Genomic DNA, 19299 nt, shown 5'->3' on the forward strand with positions numbered 1-19299 from the left:
CTAAAAGACCATAAATGTCATCCCTGCATTACTAGGCTAAGCAAAACTTTCAATCACTTTAGATGAAGAAAATAAGATATTATCTAGAAACCCAGGCCTATAAAAGGTGCTAGATGATAAATTCCAACTAATGAATTCCAACATCCAAGAAAGCCAGGACATACATAATTCCAAACCAGCAAATCTAAAAACAACAACAACAACAACAACAAGAGAGAGAGAGAGAGAGAGAGAGAGAGAGAGAGAGAGAGAGAGAGAGAGAAACATGCACTACTTTCCCAATAGTCTCAGATAATATAAACTCTCTTGGAATAACTCTAAGGAAACAAGTGAAAGACGCCAAAACTTTAAGACATTGAGAAAGACATTGAAGCAGATATCAGAAGATGGCTTATGGAATGGGTAGGACAAATATGGTAACACTGGCCATCATCCACAAAGAAATGTACTCTTTCAGTGAAATTCCCATCAAAATTCTTGCACAATTCTTCACAGATCTTGAAAGGAAAAACTTCAGCTTCACAAGGAAAAACAGCAATAACAACAAAACATTGTACAACTATATGGAATAATTTATGAACTGTTGAATGTGTCACAATACCTGGTGACTACACAGCTACTAAAATAAAAACAGGGTGGAATTGGCACAAAAATGGATATGTAGATTACTCAAAATGAGTACACAGATATTTAATATCTAATATTTAATGAAGAATCCAGAAATGCACACGGGAAAAAGAGAATCTCCCACAAATGGTGCAAACCAAAGTATATGCCTGCACATATAAGTATCCAAGTAGATTCATATTCAGTATACCCTATAAAACTCAAGTTCAAGTGTATTGATGACCTCAACACTAGCTAAGATTCCTAGCAATGGAGAAAATTGAGACTGAACCAGACAGTGGAGGAATTGGGACACCAACCCAGCCACAAAAACTTACATCCACAATTTGTCCTACCTACACAATGTACAGGGTTAAAATATGGAGCAGAATTTGAGGGAAAGACCAACCAATGACTGACCCACGGTAAGACCCATACCATCCAGGAGAGGCAGCTGGTCCTGACACTATTAATGATATTCTGCTTGCCCATGGTGAGCAATACGTGTGGGCAGAAGCTCCAGGAGAAAAGACAAAGGATGGGAATTCTGTTTAATAGATTGTACTTACATGGGATTTCATGCTTACAGTGTTAAACATTTACATAATCTATAAGCAATAACAATAAAAATTAAGCAAATAAACAAAACCAAAATACATTTATAAAATAATTTTATACACATTGGATGTCAGAACATAGCTATAGAAGCCAATTTGCTCAATGTACTCTGAATTTGGGTATGGCCTTCAGCCTTGCTTTTGTGCTTTCCTAAATATAATCTATAGTATGTGCCATATATACTATATCCTAGCATAACTATCATCCAAAAGGCTTCTAATGAACCTTGAGAAACTGGTGAAAACTGATGGAGAGACCTACTGTCAATCATTAAATGGAACTTAGGGAATGTTGTGTAAGAGGGAATGAAGAATTGAAACCTCTAGGGTGGTCAAGGATTCCATAAAAACCTAGAGAATCAAGTAACCTGGGCCCATAGAGGATCATAGAGATTTAACTACCAACCACAGAGCATTCCTGGGACTGACATAGGTCCTCTGCACATATGCAAGAGTTATGCAACTGGGTCTTCATGCAGAACTCTTAAAGAAGCAGCAGGGGTTGTCTCTGAGTCTGTTTCCTGCCTTTGGATCCTTTTCTCCTAAATAGGTTGCCTGGTTTATCTTCAAGAGAAGATGAACCTAGTCTTATTGCAACTCCATATGCCAGGGCTGGTTGATATCCATAGGAGGGCTCCAATTTTTTTTATGATGAAAGGAGGGGAGGGAAGGAGAGACTGGGAGGAGAGAAGGGTTGAGAAGCTGTAATCAGAATTTAAGGAAAATAAATGAAGTAATCTATAAACAATAACAACAAAAATCAAGCAAACAAAACCAAAACACTTGTCAAAAGAATGACATATGGTGAGCAATGCCTGTGACAGAGGCTCCAGTATGAAAGGCAATGGACGTTTTGCCTCAGGTGAATTCTGTTTACTGGATTTCAGTAAACAGCTTTGCCTTTGTGTTTTCCTAGATACAATTTATAGAATGTGCCAGAAATTGTGCTTAAATTGGTCTTTCCTGAGAAAGTTCTGAGAAAGAACTGCTCTGTTAGTACTTTTTTTTTAAATTAACTTGAGTATTTCTTATATACATTTCAAGTGTTATTCCCTTTCCCGGTTTCCAGGCAAACATCTCCCTCCCCCCTCCCCTTTCTTATGGGTGTTCCCCTCCCCACCCTCCCCCCATTGCCGCCCTCCCCCAAACAGTCTAGTTCACTGGGAGTTCAGTCTTAGCAGGACCCAGGGCTTCCCCTTCCACTGCTGCTCTTACTAGGATATTCATTGCTACCTATGAGGTCAGAGTCCAGGGTCAGTCCATGTATAGTCTTTAGGTAGTGGCTTAGTCCCTGGAAGCTCTGGTTGCTTGACATTGTTGTACTTTTGGGGTCTCGAGCCCCTTCAAGCTCTTCCAGTTCTTTCTCTGATTCCTTCAACGGGGGTCCTATTCTCAGTTCAGTGGTTTGCTGCTGGCATTCGCCTCTGTATTTGCTGTATTCTGGCTGTTTCTCTCAGGAGCGATCTACATTCGGCTCCTGTCGGCCTGCACTTCTTTGTTTCATCCATCTTGTCTATATGGGTGGCTGTATATGTATGGGCCACATGTGGGGCAGGCTCTGAATGGGTGTTCCTTCAGTCTCTGTTTTAATCTTTGCCTCTCCCTTCCCTGCCAAGGGTATTCTTTTTCCTCATTTAAAGAAGGAGTGAAGCATTCACATTTTGATCATCCGTCTTGAGTTTCGTTTGTTCTAGGAATCTAGGGTAATTCAAGCATTTGGGCTAATAGCCACTTATCAATGAGTGCATACCATGTATGTATTTCTGTGATTGGGTTAGCTCACTCAGGATGATATTTTCCAGTTCCAACCATTTGCCTACGAATTTCATAAACTCGTTGTTTTTGATAGCTGAGTAATATTCCATTGTGTAGATGTACCACATATTCTGTATCCACTCCTCTGTTGAAGGGGATCTGGGTTCTTTCCAGTTTCTGGCTATAATAAATAAGGCTGCGATGAACATAGTGGAGCACGTGTCTCTTTTATATGTTGAGGCATCTTTTGGGTATATGCCCAAGAGAGGTATAGCTGGATCCTCAGGCAGTTCAATGTCCAATTTTCTGAGGAACCTCCAGACTGATTTCCAGAATGGTTTTACCAGTCTGCAATCCCACCAACAATGGAGGAGTGTTCCTCTTTCTCCACATCCTCGCCAGCATCTGCTGTCACCTGAGTTTTTGATCTTAGCCATTCTCACTGGTGTGAGGTGAAATCTCAGGGTTGTTTCGATTTGCATTTCCCTTATGACTAAAGATGTTGAACATTTCTTTAGGTGTTTCTCAGCCATTCGGCATTCCTCAGCTGTGAATTCTTTGTTTAGCTCTGAACCCCATTTTTTAATAGGGTTATTTGTTTCCCTGCGGTCTAACTTCTTGAGTTCTTTGTATATTTTGGATATAAGGCATCTATCTGTTGTAGGATTGGTAAAGATCTTTTCCCAATCTGTTAGTTGCCGTTTTGTCCTAACCACAGTGTCCTTTGCCTTACAGAAGCTTTGCAGTTTTATGAGATCCCATTTGTCGATTCTTGATCTTAGAGCATAAGCCATTGGTGTTTTGTTCAGGAAATTTTTTCCAGTGCCCATGTGTTCCAGATGCTTCCCTAGTTTTTCTTCTATTAGTTTGAGTGTGTCTGGTTTGATGTGGAGGTCCTTGATCTACTTGGACTTAAGCTTTGTGCAGGGTGATAAGGATGGATCGATCTGCATTCTTCTACATGTTGACCTCCAGTTGAACCAGCACCATTTGCTGAAAATGCTATCTTTTTTCCATTGGATGGTTTTGGCTCCTTTGTCAAAAATCAAGTGCCCATAGGTGTGTGGGTTCATTTCTGGGTCTTCAATTCTATTCCATTGGTCTATCTGTCTGTCTCTGTACCAATACCATGCAGTTTTTATCACTATTGCTCTGTAATACTGCTTGAGTTCAGGGATAGTGATTCCCCCTGAAGTCCTTTTATTGTTGAGGATAGCTTTAGCTATCCTGGGTTTTTTGTTATTCCAGATGAATTTGCAAATTGTTCTGTCTAACTCTTTGAAGAATTGGATTGGTATTTTGATGGGGATTGCATTGAATCTGTAGATTGCTTTTGGTAAAATGGCCATTTTTACTATATTAATCCTGCCAATCCATGAGCATGGGAAATCTTTCCATGTTCTGAGGACTTCTTCAATTTCTTTCTTCAGAGTCTTGAAGTTGTTATTGTACAGATCTTTTACTTGCTTGGTTAAAGTCACACCGAGGTACTTTATATTATTTGGATCTATTATGAAGGGTGTCATTTCCCTAATTTCTTTCTCGGCTAGTTTCTCTTTTGTGTAGAGGAAGGCTACTGATTTATTTGAGTTAATTTTATACCCAGCCACTTTGCATTTATTTACATGTTTTTTTCTGATCATAATTTCCTGAACTCAAACAACCTTACTTGGAATACCGCTTTCTTTGTTACATCCATGTATTAAAGTACATGAAGTAAGTTTGTCTCCAGCATTAAAATACAGTCTGCCTCATTGTTTCAGGTCCTCTGATCCTAGGTCTTACAGACGGATCATCATAGGTCGGTGAAAGTGGACAACATTGAACCTAATAGCGTAGCAAGTGAGGAATAGCCTCGAGCACCTTGACACAGGAGATGACTTTCAAAACAGAACACTGATAGTGCAGGCCCAAAGATCAACAATTAGTAAATGCGATCTCCTGACACTGAAAATCTTCTGTAAGGAAAATGACCCCATCTTTCAGAGAATGTGGCAACCTAGAGAATGGGAAAAGCTTTTTACCAACTACACATCTGACAGTGATCAAAAATATGGAAACACCTCGAAAAATAGGTATCAGAAAAACAATTAACTTAATTAAAAATGGGGAATGGATGTAACTGGAGAAATCTCAAAAGTGAGAACTTAACTGACTGAAAAACACTTAAGTGTTTGACATTTATTATTCAGTCGTTCATCAGAGAAATGCAAAGCTATTTTGAGATTTCATATAATGCCCATCATAGTGACTAAGATGAGTAAAATAATTGACAGCTAATGCTGGGGAAGATGTGGATTAAAGGGAACAAATTTTATATTTGGTGGGAGTGAAGACTCATACAGCGACTATGGAAATCAGTGTGGGGGTTCCTCAGGAAGATGGGCTTGATCTACCTCAAGATAAAGCTGTACTACTCTTGGATATACTTCCAAAGGACACTTCATTCTACCATAGAGACACTGCCTCAACTACATTAGTTGCTACTGTCTTCATAATTGCTTAAAATTAGAAACAGTCTAGATGTCCATTAATATACCAATGAATAAAGAAAATGCTATATATTACTCTGAAGTTGACAAAAATGAAATCATGAAACTCACAGGGCAATGTTGTAACTAGAAAAAATTATATGAGGCAATCTCGACCTAGAAAGATAGAGATGTCATTTATTTGCTTATATGTGGCTATTATCTGTTAGGTAAATGACAAGCAAGCTACATTCCCTAGAAAACCATTGGTTAGGTATAGATAATAGGTTGGAGGAGGGACCAGATAGACCTTGCTAGGAAACAGAAAAGATGAGACAGTTATAGATAAAATGGCAGGGGGGTTGGAACAAGAGGATCAAATGGGGGTGGGGTGGGGAGACAGAGACAATGATGAAATATAAGGAGCAACAATAAAATTAAGATCCATTTGAGGGATACTATGGAAGTGATATAATGAGAGAAAATAAAACCAATTTTCAACGCAGAATTATCTTTTATTTTCTATTTGATGGGAATTCATGTTTAAGCTTTAAAAATATGGTTCTAAATTGTTTGTTCTATTGACACATCATTTTTCTTGAAATACAAACCATAATGCTTTCATTTAAATCTACGTCTCCTTAGATACGGTAAAATTAAACCAATGCTTTATGAAATCACTGATAGGCAGAGCAGAGAAATTTACATTCATTATATTTATGAGTTTTGAATTTAAATAAAGTCTTATGCCAAATCCTGAGCTCAGGGTTGTTTAAAATAACTGATTTTCTATTACTAACATTTACTTCCCAGACATTTTGTGACACTACTCATCCAAGAAGTCATATACCTTAAAATTTATTCATCCATCTCTACAACTCTACAGTTTACTGAGGCGAGATGCTAAATTATGCTATTTCCATCCTAAGTGTTGCTCTATGAAATGAATATGGTGCATAATTATGGAAATGACATTGGTAATTAGTTCAGTGTAGTGGCGCAGCCTACATAAGTTAATTTTTAATACATAATTCAATTGAGTGCATGTATTTTTTTTCCAAACTTGATATTTATTTCCATATTTTTGATATTTAAGTGTATAAAATATACTTCCTAATTTACATCCTTATAGTTGATAAAAAGATAAATATTTTCTGAAATACTGCATCTTTTAGATAAGTATTCAAAGCATACTTATATTCTTAATTGGCTTTATTAAGTAGTACATGTTTGGTGATTAACATAATTCAGATAAAATTGAATGCAAGCAAATGTTATCAAAATATCATAATCTAATAATTCATTGCTTTCTCTAAGGACACTTATTTTTAAACAAGGGTTTACTTTTCTTTTGTTCTTTCCTATTTTAACTCCTATCACACTAAAATTTATTTGCTAATTAAAACAAACATTGTATAATTAGTGTAATCATATATATCATTCCAAAGGACACTGTTTTATCCTGAGCTTATCATTACTCTGAGAGTAATTCATTAAAAAAGCATTTCAAGGTTACTCACTGTATTACAATGTTCATATTTCTCTGTATACAACATACATCAAATTAAGAAACGCGATTATGATTACAAATGCCCACATTATATTAGCATATTATTATATTGTATATTATAAAGTACAATATATATTAGTATATATAAAAATGACAGACCATTAATAATTATCTCTAGCTAGATCTGATGGAGTCGAGGATTAGTTATAAAACTGTGGTGTGCAATACCCAAATAGATATTTTTAGAACAAGTCTGTGTTTATCAGAAAAGTTTATTTCCAATAAATGTAAGGAGAAATTATATTTTATTTTATTGTGTGCTTATATGTATTGTGTGCATGAGTATGCCAAAGCACATCACATAATTCACAGAAAAACTTGCAGAAATTATTTCTTACTTTTCCCTATTTAGGTCCTGGGTATAGAATTCAGAATACCTGACTCCAAAACAGGTGATTTTACCCTATATTACTGGATGAATATTATGTATATAGAATGCTACATCTCAATCTAAATGAAAATACAGAAAAATGCTTATTTATGCAACATCTTTTGGTCATCTACTCTACTTCCAATTATAGCAATATGTAAAATAAATAGACATAATCTTGACTTGAAAATGTAACTGAAGAAGTTATTCACACTTTTTGTCCTTCTATATCATGAAGAAGTCATTGTAGTTTTTCATCCTGTTGAAAGAAAAAACAGAAATGATTAATACCACTGATTTCTCATACTATTACTTATGAACATTAAAACATGCTGTTATTGTTTTATTCTTGTTATTTGGATAAAAAACAACTGACAAAGCATAACTTAGGAGAGGAGGTGGCTCATTTCAACTGGCACTTCCAGGTTCCCATTTATGATTGTGGGGAAGTTAAGAAAAGCGCTTCAGCAGCTAGTCACATCCTATGCACAATGGGGGTCTCCTGAGAGGCTCTGCCAGAGCCTTATTTATACAGATGAGAATGGTGGCAGGTAACCATTGGACTAAACAAGGGGATCCCAGTGGAGGAGTTGAGAAAAGAATTGTTGACTGTTCAGAATTGTTGAATGGGCAATGGTTCTAATCAAGTGGCAGTGTGTTTATACATCAATTTACTTAATTAATACAACCCCATCCTCTACATATTTACACAGGCTGGACAATATAGAAATTTCATCAGTATGACTCTCTTCCCAAAGGACTATAGGTTATACATAGTTGAAAATGAAACTAACACTCTCTGCCCTATTTCCAACTGACACATAGATATTGTTTTATTTTTTTTTTATTTTTTTTATCTTAGTAATATGTGATAAGCCTGGGATTTTTTTTTTATTAACTTGAGTATTTCTTATATACATTTCAAGTGTTATTCCCTTTCCCGTTTCCGGACAAACGTCCCCCTCCCCCCTCCCCTTCCTTATGGGTGCTCCCCTCCCAACCCTCCCGCCATTGCCGCCCTCCCCCAATAGTCTAGTTCACTGGGGGTTCAGTCTTAGCAGGACCCAGGGCTTCCCCTTCCACTGGTGCTCTTACAGGGATATTCATTGCTACCTATGGGGTCAGAGTCCAGGGTCAGTCCATGTATAGTCTTTAGGTAGTGGCTTAGTCCCTGGAAGCTCTGGTTGCTTGACATTGTTGTACTTTTGGGATCTCGAGCCCCTTCAAGCTCTTCCAGTTCTTTCTCTGATTCCTTCAACGGGGGTCCTATTCTCAGTTCAGTGGTTTGCTGCTGGTATTCGCCTCTGTATTTGCTGTATTCTGGCTCTATTCTGGCTGTGTCTCTCAGGAGCGATCTACATCCGGCTCCTGTCGGTCTGCACTTCTTTGCTTCATCCATCTTGTCTAATTGGGTGGCTGTATATGTATGGGCCACATGTGGGGCAGGCTCTGAATGGGTGTTCCTTCAGTCTCTGTTTTAATCTTTGCATCTCCCTTCCCTGCCAAGGGTTTTCTTTTTCCTCATTTAAAGAAGGAGTGAAGCATTCACATTTTGATCATCCGTCTTGAGTTTCGTTTGTTCTAGGGATCTAGGGTAATTCAAGCATTTGGGCTAATAGCCACTTATCAAAGAGTGCATACCATGTATGTCTTTCTGTGGTTGGGTTAGCTCACTCAGGATGATATTTTCCAGTTCCAACCATTTGCCTACGAATTTCATAAACTCGTTGTTTTTGATAGCTGAGTAATATTCCATTGTGTAGATGTACCACATTTTCAGTATCCATTCCTCTGTTGAAGGGGATCTGGGTGCTTTCCAGTTTCTGGCTATAATAAATAAGGCTGCGATGAACATAGTGGAGCACGTGTCTCTTTTATATGTTGAGGCATCTTTTGGGTATATGCCCAAGAGAAGTATAGCTGGATCCTCAGGCAGTTCAATGTCCAATTTTCTGAGGAACCTCCAGACTGATTTCCAGAATGGTTTTACCAGTCTGGAATCCCACCAACAATGGAGAGGTGTTCCTCTTTCTCCAAATCCTCGCCAGCATCTGCTGTCACCTGAGTTTTTGATCTTAGCCATTCTCACTGGTGTGAGGTGAAATCTCAGGGTTGTTTTGATTTGCATTTCCCTTATGACTAAAGATGTTGAACATTTCTTTAGGTGTTTCTCAGCCATTCGGCATTCCTCAGCTGTGAATTCTTTGTTTAGCTCTGAACCCCATTTTTAATAGGGTTATTTGTTTCCCTGCGGTCTAACTTCTTGAGTTCTTTGTATATTTTGGATATAAGGCCTCTATCTGTTGTAGGATTGGTAAAGATCTTTTCCCAATCTGTTGGTTGCCGTTTTATCCTAACCACAGTGTCCTTTGCCTTACAGAAGCTTTGCAGTTTTATGAGATCCCATTTGTCGATTCTTGATCTTAGAGCATAAGCCATTGGTGTTTTGTTCAGGAAATTTTTTCCAGTGCCCATGTGTTCCAGATGCTTCCCTAGTTTTTCTTCTATTAGTTTGAGTGTGTCTGGTTTGATGTGGAGGTCCTTGATCCACTTGGACTTAAGCTTTGTACAGGGTGATAAGGATGGATCGATCTGCATTCTTTTACATGTTGACCTCCAGTTGAACCAGCACCATTTGCTGAAAATGCTATCTTTTTTCCATTGGATGGTTTTGGCTCCTTTGTCAAAAATCAAGTGACCATAGGTGTGTGGGTTCATTTCTGGGTCTTCAATTCTATTCCATTGGTCTATCTGTCTGCCTCTGTACCAATACCATGCAGTTTTTATCACTATTGCTCTGTAATACTGCTTGAGTTCAGGGATAGTGATTCCCCCTGAAGTCCTTTTATTGTTGAGGATAGCTTTAGCTATCCTGGGTTTTTTGTTATTCCAGATGAATTTGCAAATTGTTCTGTCTAACTCTTTGAAGAACTGGATTAGTATTTTGATGGGGATTGCATTGAATCTGTAGATTGCTTTTGGTAAAATGGCCATTTTTACTATATTAATCCTGCCAATCCATGAGCATGGGAGATCTTTCCATCTTCTGAGGTCTTCTTCAATTTCTTTCCTCAGTGTCTTGAAGTTCTTATTGTACAGATCTTTTACTTGCTTGGTTAAAGTCACACCGAGGTACTTTATATCATTTGGGTCTATTATGAAGGGTGTAGTTTCCCTAATTTCTTTCTCGGCTTGTTTCTCTTTTGTATAGAGGAAGGCAACTGATTTATTTGAGTTAATTTTATACCCAGCCACTTTGCTGAAGTTGTTTATCAGCTTTAGTAGTTCTCTGGTGGAACTTTTGGAATCACTTAAATATACTATCATGTCGTCTGCAAATAGTGATATTTTGACCTCTTCTTTTCCGATCTGTATCCCCTTGATCTCCTTTTGTTGTCTGGTTGCTCTGGCTAGAACTTCAAGAACTATATTGAATAAGTAGGGAGAGAGTGGGCAGCCTTGTCTAGTCCCTGATTTTAGTGGGATTGCTTCAAGTTTCTCTCCATTTAGTTTAATGTTAGCAACTGGTTTGCTGTATATGGCTTTTACTATGTTTAGGTATGGGCCTTGAATTCCTATTCTTTCCAGGACTTTTATCATGAAGGGGTGTTGAATTGTGTCAAATGCTTTCTCAGCATCTAATGAAATGATCATGTGGTTCTGTTCTTTCAGTTTGTTTATATGATGGATCACGTTGATGGTTTTCTGTATATTAAACCATCCCTGCATGCCTGGGATGAAGCCTACTTGATCATGTTGGATGATTGTTTTGATGTGCTCTTTAATTCGGTTTGCCAGAATTTTATTGAGTATTTTTGCGTCGATATTCATAAGGGAAATTGGTCTGAAGTTCTCTTTCTTTGTTGGGTCTTTGTGTGGTTTAGGTATAAGAGTAATTGTGGCTTCGTAGAAGGAATTCGGGAGTGCTCCATCTGTTTCAATTTTGTGGAATAGTTTGGATAATATTGGTATGAGGTCTTCTATGAAGGTCTGATAGAATTCTGCACTAAACCTGTCTGGACCGGGGCTCTTTTTGGTTGGGAGACCTTTAAAGACTGCTTCTATTTCCTTAGGAGTCATGGGGTTGTTTAACTGGTTTATCTGTTCCTGGTTTAACTTCAGTACCTGGTATCTGTCTAGGAAATTGTCCATTTCCTGTAGATTTTCAAGTTTTGTTGAATATAGGCTTTTATAGTAAGATGTGACGATTTTTTGAATTTCCTCTGAATCTGTAGTTATGTCTCCCTTTTCATTTCTGATTTTGTTAATTTGGACACACTCTCTGTGTCCTCTCGTTAGTCTGGCTAAGGGTTTATCTATCTTGTTGATTTTCTCAAACAACCAACTTTTGGTTATGTTGATTCTTTCTATGGTCCCTTTTGTTTCTACTTGGTTGATTTCAGCTCTGTGTTTGATTATTTCCTGCCTTCTACTCCTCCTGGGTGTATTTGCTTCTTTTTGTTCTAGAGCTTGTAGGTGTGTTGTCAAGCTGTTGACATATGCTCTTTCCTGTTTCTTTCTGCAGGCACTCAGCGCTATGAGTTTTCCTCTTGGCACAGCTTTCACTGTGTCCCATAAGTTTGGGTATGTTATACCTTCATTTTCATTAAATTCTATAGTTTTTAATTTCTTTATTCATTTCTTCCTTGACAAGGTTATCATTGAGTAGAGAATTGTTCAATTTCCACGTATATGTGGGCATTCTTCCCTTATTGTTATTGAAGACCAGCTTTAGGCCGTGGTGGTCTGATAGCACGTATGGGATTATTTCTATCTTTCTCTACCTGTTGAGGCCCGTTTTTTGACCAATTATACGGTCAATTTTGGAGAAAGTACCATGAGGAGCTGAGAAGAATGTATATCCTTTTTCTTTAGGATAGAATGTTCTATAAATATCTGTTAAGTCCATTTGGCTCATGACATCTCTAAGTCTGTCTACGTCTCTGTTTAATTTCTGTTTCCATGATCTGTCCACTGATGAGAGTGGGGGGTTGGAATCTCCTACTATTATTGTGCGAGGTGCAATGTGTGTTTTGAGCTTTAGTAAGGTTTCTTTTACGTATGTAGGTGCCCTTGTATTTGGGGCATAGATATTTAGGATTGAGAGTTCATCTTGGTGGATTTTTCCTTTGATGAATATGAAGTGTCCTTCCTTATCTTTTTTGATGACTTTTAGTTGAAAATTGATTTTATTTGATATTAGAATGGCTACTCCAGCTTGCTTCTTCCGACCATTTGCTTTGAAATTTGTTTTCCAGCCTTTCACTCTGAGGTAGTGTCTGTTTTGTCTCTGAGGTGTGTTTCCTGTAGGCAGCAGAATACAGGGTCCTCGTTGCGTATCCAGTTTGTTAACCTATGTCTTTTTTTGGGGAGTTGAGGCCATTGATGTTGAGAGTTATTAAGAAATAGTGATTATTGCTTCCTGTTATATTCATATTTGGATATGAGGTTATGTTTGTGTCCTTTTCTTCTCTTTGTTTTGTTGCCAAGACAATTAGTTTCTTGCTTTTTCTATGGTATAGCTTGCCTCCTTATGTTGGGCTTTACCATTTATTATCCTTTTTAGAGCTGGATTTGTAGAAAGATATTGTGTAAATTTGGTTTTGTCATGGAATACCTTTGTTTTTCCATCTATGTTAGTTGAGAGTTTTGCTGGATACAGTAACCTGGGCTGGCATTTGTGTTCTCTTAGGGTCTGTATGACATCAGTCCAGGATCTTCTGGCCTTCATAGTTTCTGGCGAGAAGTCTGGTGTGATTCTGATAGGTCTGCCTTTATATGCTACTTGACCTTTTTCCCTTACTGCTTTTAATATTCTTTCTTTATTTTGTGCGTTTGGTGTTTTGACAATTATGTGACAGGAGGTGTTTCTTTTCTGGTCCAATCTATTTGGAGTTCTGTAGGCTTCTTGTATGTCTATGGGTATCTCTTTTTTTAGGTTAGGGAAGTTTTCTTCTATGATTTTGTTGAAGATATTTACTGGTCCTTTGAGCTGGGAGTCTTCACTCTCTTCTATACCTATTATCCTTAGGTTTGATCTTCTCATTGAGTCCTGGATTTCCTGTATGTTTTGGACCAGTAGCTTTTTCTGCTTTACATTATCTTTGACAGTTGAGTCAATGATTTCTATGGAATCTTCTGCTCCTGAGATTCTGTCTTCCATCTCTTGTATTCTGTTGGTGAAGCTTGTATCTACAGCTCCTTGTCTCTTCTTTTGGTTTTCTATATCCTGGGTTGTTTCCATGTGTTCTTTCTTGATTGCTTCTATTTCCATTTTTAATTCCTTCAACTGTTTGATTGTGTTTTCCTGGAATTCTTTCAGAGATTTTTGTGTCTCCTCTCTATGGGCTTCTACTTGTTTATTTATGTTTTCCTGGAATTCTTTCATGCATTTTTGCGATTCCTCTCTGTAGGCCTCTACTTCTTCTCTAAGGGAGTTCTTCACGTCTTTCTTGAAGTCCTCCAGCATCATGATCAGAAATGATTTTGAAACTAGATCTTGCTTTTCTGGTGTGTTTGGATATTCCATGTTTGTTTTGATGGGAGAATTGGGCTCTGATGGTGCCATGTAGTCTTGGTTTCTGTTGCTTGGGTTCCTGCACTTGCCTCTTGCCATCAGAGTATCTCTAGTGTTACTTTGTTCTGCTATTTCTGACAGTGGCTAGACTGTCCTATAAGCCTGTGTGTCAGGAGTGCTGTAGACCTGTTTTCCTGTTTTCTTTCATCCAGTTATGGGGACAGAGTGTTCTGCTTTCGGGCGTGTAGTTTTTCCTATCTACAGGTGTTCATCTGTTCCTGTGGTCCTGTGTCTTGAGTTCACCAGGCAGCTTTCTTGCAGCAGAAAATTTGGTCTTACCTGTGGTCCCGAGGCTCAAGTTCGCTCGTGGGGTGCTGCCCAGGGGCTCTCTGCAGCGGCAGCAACCAGGAAGACCTGTGCCGCCCCTTCCGTGAGCTTCAGTGCACCAGGGTTCCAGTTGGTCTTTGGCTTTTTCCTCTGGTGTCCGAGATGTGTGTGCAGAGAGCAGTCTCTTCTGGTTTCCCAGGCTTGTCTGCCTCTCGGAAGGTTTAGCTCTCCCTCCCACGGGATTTGGGTGCAGAGAACTGTTTATCCGGTCTGTTTCCTTCAGGATCTGGCGGTGTCTCAGGCAGGGGTCCTGCTGCTCCTGGGCCCTCCCCCACGGTAGCCCAGAGGCCTTATACAGTTTCCTCTTGGGCCAGGGTTGTGGGCAGGGGTGAGCAGTGTTGGTGGTCTCTTCTGCTCTGCAGCCTCAGGAGTGCCCACCTGACCAGGCGGTTGGGTCTCTCTCTCTCACGGGGTCTGGGAGCAGAGAGCTGCTGCAGGCCCCATTGTTTTATTTTTTAACCACAACATTCCACCCCTTGATCCCACAAGAATCACATTTTAAATGTAAATGACACAACATTAAAAATGTTAATTTTTTAAAAATCCAACTGGATTTCAGCATGTAGAAGAATGCAAATCCATCCATTCTTATCACCCTGTACAAAGCTTAAGTCCAAGTGGATCAAGGACCTCCACATTAAACAAGATATAATCAAACTATTAGAAGAAAAAGTGGGAAAAAGTCTTGAACACATGGGCACGGGAGATAATTTCCTGAACAAAACACCAGTGGGTTATACTCTAAGATCAAGAATCGACAAATGGGTATTTTTTTTTTTGGTTCTTTTTTTCGGAGCTGTGTACCGAACCCAGGGCCTTGCGCTTCCTAGGAACAAATGGGATCTTATAAAACTGCAAAGCTTCTGTAAGGCAAAAGACACTGTCATTAGAACAAAATGGCAACCAACATATTGGGAGAAGATCTTTACCAATCCTACATTTGATAGAGAGATAATATCCAAAATATACAAAGAACTCAAGAAGTTAGACTCCAGCGAGCCAAATGATCCTATTAAAAATGGGGTACAGAGCTATCTATATAAAGAATCCTCAGCTGAGAAATATCAAATGGCTGAGAAGCACCTAAAGAAATGTTCAACATCCTTAGTCATCAGGGAAATCAAATCAAAACAACACTGAGATTCCACCTCACACCAATCAGAACGGCTAAGATAAAAAACAGATGCTGGCAAGGATGTGGAGAAAAAGGAACACTCCTCCATTGTTGATGGGATCATAAGCTGTTCCAACCACTCTGGAAATAAGTCTGCAGGTTCCTCAGAAAATTGGATATTCCACTACCTGAGGACCCAGCTATACCTCTCTTGGGCATCTACCCAAAAGATGTTCAAACCTACAACAAAGACACATTCTCCACTATGTTCATAGCAGCCTTATTTATAATAGCCAGAAGCTGGAAAGAACCCAGATGCACTTTAACAGAGAATGGATACAGAAAATGTTCTACATTTACACAATGGAGTACTACTCAGCTATCAAAAACAATGACTTCATGAAATTCATAGGCAAATGTATTGAACTAGAAAATATCATCCTGAGTGAGATAACCCAATCACAGAATAGCAAAAATGGTGTGCACTCACTGATAAGTGGATATTAGCCCCAAAATTTTAATTACCCAAGATGCAATTCACAAACCGCATGAAGCTCAAGAAGAAGGATGACCAAAATGAGGATGATTCACTCCTTCTTAAGGGGGGGGGGTATCCATAGGAGGGTATATGTAGGCAAAGTTTAGAGCAAAGGCATGACAATTCAGAGCCTGCCCCATATGTGTCCCATACATATACAGCCACATAGATAAGATGGATGAAGCAAAGAAGTTCAGGCTGACAGGAACCGGATGTAGACCTCTCCTGATAGACACAGCCAGAACATGTCAAATACAGAGGCAAATGCTAGCAGCAAACTACTGAACTGAGAATGGGAACCCTGTTAGAATCATTAGAGAAAAGATTGAAAGAGCTGAAGAGGCTTGCAACCCCATAAGAACAACAATGTCAAACAACCAGAGCTTCCAGGGACTAAACCACTACTCAAAGACTATACATGGACTGAACCATGGCTCCAACTGTGTAAGTAGCAGAGGATGGCCTTGTTGGGCACCAAAGGAAGGAGAGGGCCTTGGTCCTGCCAAGGTTGGACCCTCAGTGTAAGGGAGTGTTGGAGGGTCATAAGGGGGTGAATGGCATGGGCCATGCCCTTATAAAAGAAGGGGAGGAGAAGGAGGGGATACTGGGCTCATGGGCAGGAAACCGGGAATGGGAATAACATTTTAAATGTAAATAAAGAAATCTCCAATTAAAAAATATAAAGTCAATAGTCTCTTATCCATGCCCTTTTATAAAATAAAACTAATTTTGGCAACTTATGGAAGCAGAGAACAATGTTATTCCGAAGGTGAAGAATCAATACCATCAAAAAATTTTGGATCAAAATAAAATCAAACGTCAAGCGCTGCAGCTCAAAGATCAGCATCTGGTGCTCATCTGGTATCTCAGGAGCTTGTACAGCTCCAGGTCACAGAGATGCTCCACCTGCAGCTCACCGTGGCAGATATCTCGTAGTGTGGGTATTTCCAGTATCCCAGGGTATCTGTTGCAACGGAAGTTTCACCTTTACAGTTCCATGCAAGTGTCCTGAAGCCACTCCACGTGGTCTCTGAGCATCCCACATAACGCCAGTCATTCCCTACCTATGAAAATCACCAATGTGGCATTTTTCACGACTTTAAAACCAGCACCAGGTAGAGAGTACTTAGATTTCCAGGTCCTGCTGCCAGCTCAATGGGTAGCCTGGCCTTTGGATTTCAGCAGTATTGGCATTTCTGTGCTGCCTCCAAGAAACACTTTTCTATCGTCCTAAGGAATCACATTAGCTGTCACTTTAGAGGTGATGTAGTTTTACAATATTCCAGCTGCTTCTTAAGCATTAGCGGGATCAACACAGACTCTTAGCCACAAAATCAAATGAACAGCCCTATGCCTGCAACTCAGAGACTTTGGTTTTCTATCAAGTCCTGTGACCTACACCACAACTATCTTAATGTATTTTTAGCTAAGTATTTGAATGTCATCCACACACACACACACACGCACACACACACACACACACACACACACACACACACACACAATCAAAAGCCACAAAGCCTTATTTATGAAAGAGATAACTGACTTCCTCAGTATCAATTTCTGTTCTGGTTGCACTGATTTCACTGTGATAAAACACCCTGAGAAAAAGAAACAAGAAACATGCTGGACGTTAGATTTCAGCTTGTGCTTCTGGGTTCTAGTCTATCATTGTGGGGAAGTCAAATCAGGACTCTCAAACAGCTCTTCGAAGTCAAACATGATGAATGCTTCTATGTCCTTTTGCTTCCCTGCTTCTTCTTAGTCCAGACCATGTATTTCATTCACATCAGGATCTCTTATTTAAAAATGGTTCCATGATCCTTGTTTTTGTCTTTTTTTTTTTTTTTTTATATAACTTGAGTATTTCTTATATACATTTCGAGTGTTATTCCCTTTCCCGGTCTCCGGGCAAACATCCCCCTCCCTCCTCCCCTTCCTTATGGGTGTTCCCTCCCAACCCTCCCCCCATTGCCGCCCTCCCCCCATAGACTAGTTCACTGGGGGTTCAGTCTTAGCAGGACCAAGGGCTTCCCCTTCCACTGGTGAATTACTAGGATATTCATTGCTACCTATGGGGTAAGAGTCCAGGGTCAGTCCATGTATAGTCTTTAGGTAGTGGCTTAGTCCCTGGAAGCTCTGGTTGCTTGGCATTGTTGTACTTTTGGGGTCTCGAGCCCCTTCAACCTCTTCCAGTTCTTTCTCTGATTCCTTCAACAGGGGACCTATTCAGTTCAGTGGTTTGCTGCTGGCATTCGCCTCTGTATTTGCTGTATTCTGGCTGTGTCTCTCAGGAGCGATCTACATCCGGCTCCTGTCGGTCTGCACTTCTTTGCTTCATCCATCTTGTCTAATTGGGTGGCTGTATATGTATGGGCCACATGTGGGGCAGGCTCTGAATGGGTGTTCCTTCAGTCTCTGTTTTAATCTTTGCCTCTCCCTTCCCTGCCAAGGGTATTCTTTTCCTCATTTAAAGAAGGAGTGAAGCATTCACATTTTGATCATCCGTCTTGAGTTTCGTTTGTTCTAGGGATCTAGGGTAATTCAAGCATTTGGGCTAATAGCCACTTATCAATGAGTGCATACCATGTATGTCTTTCTGTGATTGGGTTAGCTCACTCAGGATGATATTTTCCAGTTCCAACCATTTGCCTACGAATTTCATAAACTCGTTGTTTTTGATAGCTGAGTAATATTCCATTGTGTAGATGTACCACATTTTCTGTATCCATTCCTCTGTTGAAGGGCATCTCGGTTCTTTCCATTTTCTGGCTATTATAAATAAGGCTGCGATGAACATAGTGGAGCACCTGTCTCTTTTATATGTTGAGGCATCTTTTGGGTATATGCCCAAAAGAGGTATAGCTGGATCCTCAGGCAGTTCAATGTCCAATTTTCTGAGGAACCTCCAGACTGATTTCCAGAATGGTTTTACCAGTCTGCAATCCCACCAACAATGGAGGAGTGTTCCTCTTTCTCCACATCCTCGCCAGCATCTGCTGTCACCTGAGTTTTTGATCTTAGCCATTCTCACTGGTGTGAGGTGAAATCTCAGGGTTGTTTTGATTTGCATTTCCCTTATGACTAAAGATGTTGAACATTTCTTTAGGTGTTTCTCAGCCATTCGGCATTTCTCAGCTGTGAATTCTTGGTTTAGCTCTGAACCCCATTTTTTAATAGGGTTATTTGTTTCCCTGCGGTCTAACTTCTTGAGTTCTTTGTATATTTTGGATATAAGGCCTCTATCTATTGTAGGATTGGTAAAGATCTTTTCCCAATCTGTTGGTTGCCGCTTTGTCCTAACCACAGTGTCCTTTGCCTTACAGAAGCTTTGCAGTTTTATGAGATCCCATT

The sequence above is a fragment of the Rattus norvegicus genome, chromosome 15, assembly GCF_021556685.1.
Source record: "Rattus norvegicus strain SHRSP/BbbUtx chromosome 15, alternate assembly SHRSP_T2T, whole genome shotgun sequence".
Lineage (NCBI taxonomy): Eukaryota > Metazoa > Chordata > Mammalia > Rodentia > Muridae > Rattus > Rattus norvegicus.